We start from the raw sequence: 5,610 nt of genomic DNA, 5'->3' as shown, positions 1-5,610 counted from the left end.
TGTGCAGGTTAGGGTGGATTGGCCATGCTAAATTGCCCATAATGTCCAGGGATGTGCGGGTTGGTGTGGATTGGCCATGCTAAATTGCCCATAATGTCCGGGGATATGCGGGTTGGGGTGGATTGGCTGTGCTAAATTGTCCCATAGTGCCCAGAGATGTGCAGGCTTGGTGGATTAGCCATGGGAAATGCAGGGCTGTAGGGATAGGATTGGTGGAGACCTGATGGGCCGAATAGCCTATTTCCACACTGTGGGAATTCTATAATCCTGTGAGATGAACGCCCTCCCTAACGACATTGTGATTGCAGCAATTCAAGAAGGCAGCTCACAACCACCTTCTCAAGGGGTAACTAGGGGTGGGCAATCAGTGCTGGCCCAGCCAGTGATGCCTATGTCCCATAAATGAATTTTTAAAGAAGTCTTCACCCAGAGATTGGGGAGCCTGTGGAATTTACAGCCACAGGCCAAAACATTGAATGCTTTTCAAGAATGGCTTGGATACAGTTCTTAGGGCTAAAAGGATCAAAGGGGACTGGGGGAGAAAGCAGGAACAGGGGACTGAGTTGGATGATCAGCTGCGATCCTATTGAATGGGGTAGCAGACTCGAGGGGCTGAGTGGCCTACTTTTGCTCCCATTATCTATGATTCTAATTTGAACTGTGCGGCAGAATATCTTCTTTGCTGAGCGGGTCATGAACCTTTGAAATTCTGCACCCCAATTGTATAATGGTAGGATCCCTACAGGCAGAAAGAGGCCATTTGGCCCATCGATTCCACACCAACACGCCCAGGGAGCATCCGTTGCGAAATCGGTTCTGGACCAAGCTGGGTAGATCTTTGGGAATCCAGGGCCCGGAGGAGATGTGGTGAAGCAAAAGATATTGTTGAACGTTGCAGAATCCAGGACCTACTCCTGTTCAGATCCAAACCTCCCTTTGCTCTTTCCCGGGGGAGGGGTATGGGTGCCGCCAGAAAGGTAACAATTTGTTGCCCGCCTTTTCAATGGAAAAATGTGCCTCGCTCGGACATTTTGGTGAGCGCTTTCAACGCACCCCCACCGTCACTATGGGGGTCTGGAGTCACGTGTAGGCCCAGACTGACTACAGACGGCAGATTTCCCCCTCCCTGATGTCTGGTCATGAACCAGACACCATTGTCAACTCAGATCTACAGCAATCGCCATGGCCATCATCATTGTAGCTTTCTCTCAAAACCAGATTTTTTTTATGAGTTGTGTTCACTCACCACCAGCCACACTAGGGGAATATGAAAACATGCCCATTCCCTACCCTCAGGGCATTAACCCAGGCATCTGGATCACTGGTCTTCTCTCATTTAAGGTAGGGGATGGGAAGACGGCATGGGGAGGCAAAGCAGAGATACAGAGAGAGAGAGAGAGAGTGAATTAGCAGAGAGAATGGAGGAGACCAAGGCAGCAGAGAGAACAGACTGGGTTCTGAAGATAAAGGCAGCACAGAGAATGAGAAACCAGGAGAGAGAGAGAAACAGAGAGATAGAGAGAGAGAGAATGAGACGGAGAAAGAGGGAGAGAGAGACACAGAGAGAGAGAGGCAGAGAGAAAGGGAGAGGCAGAGAGAGAAAGGAAGAGACAGAGAGAGAGAGGGTGAGAGAGAGAGACAGGGAGCGGCAGAGAAGTAGAGACGGAGAGAGAGAGAGAGAGACAGAGACGAAGAGAGAGAGAAACGGAGAGACAGAGAGAGAGATACAGAGAGAGAGAAACGGAGAGACAAAGAGAGAGAAAGAGAAACGGTGAGAGAGAGAGGGAGAGAGAGAAAGAGACGGAGAGACAGAGAGAGAGAGAAAGAGAGTGAGAGAGAAGTGATGGACAGAGAGAGAGGAGGCTGGGTTTGGAGATAAGGGAAACAGAGATAGATACAGAACCCAGAGATAGGGAAAGTGGGGCCAGGTCGAGAGCGTGGAGGAGTGCAGAGATAAAGCACAGAGATTGTGGAATCACAAAGAGAGAGAGCGCGCGAAGGAATGGACAGAGTGAGAGCAGGCTGGTTTTGGAGATAAAGGAAGCAGAGAGAGATGTTGAAACCAAAGATAGAGAGGGAGAGAAAGAGTGAGAGAACAAGCAGTGAGAACAGAGGGAGAGATAGGTGTCACAGAGCGGGCAGACTGGGATGAAGACAAAGGAAGCAGAGACTAATAGAGAAAACAGAGAGAGAGAGAGGCCAAACAATGGAGAAGTGCAGAGATTGAGGAATCACAGAGAGAAAGAAAGAGAGAAGGGATGGACAAAGAGAGAGAAAGCAGAGGAGTGGTTCTGGAAATAAACAATGTAGAAGCACCAGAGAGAGAGGGACCAGACAGGGAGGGCGGAGAAGTGTGGATGTTAGAGAGAACCCATTATGTCATAAAATGACAGAGGAACAGAGATCACAGAGAGAACTGAGAAGCTGGAAATCAGAATCAATGGGCTGTGAAAACTCAGGGATCCATATCCCTGGAGTATAATTCTGAGTGCTAACGGAAAGCAATTAAAGGGGTACGGTGTTAAATCTTCCACGTGTCTCTGTGGTACAAAGCATTTACCTTGTGGACCCTGTGCTTTACTAGAAATTCAATATTTGCAAGTTGAAAACTCACTTTTGATCAAGGTGATAATTGTCGAATCTTTAATCAGTTTTAATTGCAGCTCTCTGGGAATTCTAAAAATAGTGCTAATCTGCTATCTTTCAGAACAGGAACCTTGATTATCAGAAAAAATTAGAATCCACTTTGGCATAAATGATCGTTTACCGGTTATTAAGCTCTGCCGGGTGCTGTGGAATTAATTTACGTGTCGGTGTGAGATTCAGGAGATTGCTGTCTTTAGAAAGGCTGATACCTTCTGGATGCTATGCAAATGAAAGGCCACAGCAACCTCAGGAACAACAGCGTCAGGGCCAGAGATTTGCGCAGCCAGTGAATATTACGTTATAGACAGGACGTTACAGTGGGGGATGTGTCACAGGGATTTTAGAGCGTTGGAACTTAAGAAATTGAAGCAGGATTAGGCCATTTGCTCCCCCACCTCCCCGAGCCTGCTCTGCATGGCTGAGCCAGCATTCCTCATTGCTTTCCTGCCATTTCCATGTGACCCTCCACTGATCAGGAATCCGTCTGGAAATCAGAAACAAAAGCAGGAATTGCTGCAAAAGCTGATGGTATCTGTGGAGAGAGAGAAAGCAGAGTGTGATGATGATGTGGCTTTAAGAAGTTATTTTGTCCTGGTGTTATTTATTTGAAGAGAGGTTGTAAGGCAGAAATGTCAAGCAGTCCACCGGAACCACGAGAGTACAAGTTGGAACAATAGAAGCAGCCAGGCTGGGTGTCCAACTGTCACAGAACAGGATTTATGGTTTCTTTTTAGTTTTTAGTTTAGCTTTAAGCAGTTGCTGTTGTAGACTTGAATAAGTGGGAGCTATTTTTTTCCCCCTCTCAATTACAATCAAAAGCTGGGGGCTCTCTTCCTGGCCTACTGGATCACATGAGAGACAAAATCTGTTTTCCTGAATTTGTCTTTTTGCCAAGCGGTGGGTTTGTGAGATGTTACGATATTGGAACAGTTAATTAGTAATAGTTACTATGTCTATTTTTCGATTAAGTTCCAATAGAGTTAAATTATTCTAAATTCCTTATTCTTTTGCTTGTATTTTAACAACAGTGTGATAATAGTGTTTTATTTAATGTCAAGTAGCTTGACCAGTCATATTGCATCTGGAACATGGAACCTCACATTTGCCCTAAAAGTAAGAAAACATTAGGGTCTAGGCTACCTTAAAATATTTTGAGGGGCTCTGGTCTGGTCCACAGCAAATGTTTCAGGTTCAGGAACCCTTCTTCAGAACAGAATCTCTCTCTCTCTCTCAGCCTTAAATATCCACAACGACTCTGCCCCCACAGCTCTCTGTGGTAAGGAGTTCCAAAGACTCTCAAGCTCTGAGAGAAGAAATTCCTCCTCATTTCAGTCTTAAATTGGTGCCCCTTTATTCTGAGACTGTGCCCTCTGGACCCAGACCCTCCCATGGTGGGGAGGGGGGGAACATCCTCCTCAATGTTGACCCTGTCAAGCCCCTTAAGAATCCTGTATGTCTTAATCAGATCCCCTCTCATTCTTCTAAATTCCAGTGAGTAGAGTCCCAATCTGTTTAACCTTTGCTCATAAAACAATCCCTCCATATCAGGGATCATCCTGATGAACCTTCTCTGAGCTGCTTCCAATGAATTGATAATTTTGTTATGGATAATTTTGTTACGGTGAGGGAACGTCTCAGTTACAAACTGTTTTCAGGAGAGAGGGTTAGAGTCTGGATGGGTTCAGGGTTATGGATTGGATTAAGGATAAGGTTAAGGTTAGGGTTAGGATTAGCGCTAGGGTTAGGGATTGGATTAAGGTTAAGGTTAAGGTAAAGTTTAGGGTTAAGATTAAGTTTAGGTTTAGAGTAAGGATTAGGGATTGAGTTTAGATTAGGGGTAAATTTCGGATGTCTTTTGTTTGAATTCATTTATGGGATATGAGTGACCATCATTGTAACTTTATCTCCTTAATATCACTGTCTGTGTTTATTACATACCGTTTCTTCACTGCAACTGGGTTGAACATTAGACTTTGATTTAGATTTTGGTTTAGGGTTAGGAGTAGGGTTGGGATTGGATTAAGGCTAGAGTGAGGTGAGGTTTGGATTTAGGGTAAAGTTTAAGGTTAGGGTTAAGGCTAGGCATTAGGAAAAGGTTAGGGGTATGGTGTTATGTATAAATTACATTTAGACATAAGTTACATTTAGAGTTATGACTAACGATTAGGATGAGGGCTAGAGTTAGGGTTCACGTTAGGTTTAGGATTAGGAATTTGTTTAAAGTTAGGGTAAAGGTTAGGGATTGGGTAAAGGTTAGGGTTAGAGATTGGATTAAGGATAAAGTTAATGTTAGGGTAAGGATTAGGCTCGGGATTGGATAAAGTTAGGGTTAGGGTAAGGCTCAGGATTTAGGTTAGGTTCAGGTTTAGATTAGGGTTAGGGATTGAATTTAGTTGAGGGTTAAGACTCAGGTTAAGTTTAGGTTTAGGGTTAGGGATTGGGTTATGGTTGGGATTAAGGTTTGAATTAGGGTTAGGGTTAGGTTTAGGTTTAGGGCAAGTTTTAGGTTTAGGGTTGAGGTTAGGTTTAGTGTTAGGGATTGGGTTAAATTTAGGTTTAGGGTTAGGTTAATGTTTGGGGTTAGGGCTAGGATTAGAGTTAGGGTTAGGGTTTGGTTTTGGGTTAGGGTTGGGGATAGGATTACTGAAGGTTAGGGTTAGAGCTAGGGTTAAGGATCAGGTTAGAGCTGCAAGTAGGGTGAGTATTAGGGTTAGGGTTAGGTTTAGAATTAGGGTGTGGGTTGGGTCCGGGGTTAAGATTAGAGCCAGAATTAATGTTAGGGTTATGTTTAGGATTGGGGTTTGGGTTAGGGCTAGGGTTAAGATTAGGGCCAGAGTTAATGTTAGGGTTAAGTTTAGGATTTGGGTTTGGGTTAGGTCTGGGGTAAAGATTAGGGTTAGATTAATGTTAGGGTTACGGTTAGGTTTAGGATTAGGGTTTGGGTTAGGGCTGGGGTTAAGATTA

This window comes from Rhincodon typus, chromosome 43 (assembly GCF_021869965.1).
Source record: "Rhincodon typus isolate 14 chromosome 43, sRhiTyp1.1, whole genome shotgun sequence".
In the NCBI taxonomy this organism is placed as follows: Eukaryota; Metazoa; Chordata; class Chondrichthyes; order Orectolobiformes; family Rhincodontidae; genus Rhincodon; species Rhincodon typus.
The sequence above is the reverse complement of the archived record's forward strand: the minus strand, read 5'-3'. Positions refer to the sequence as shown.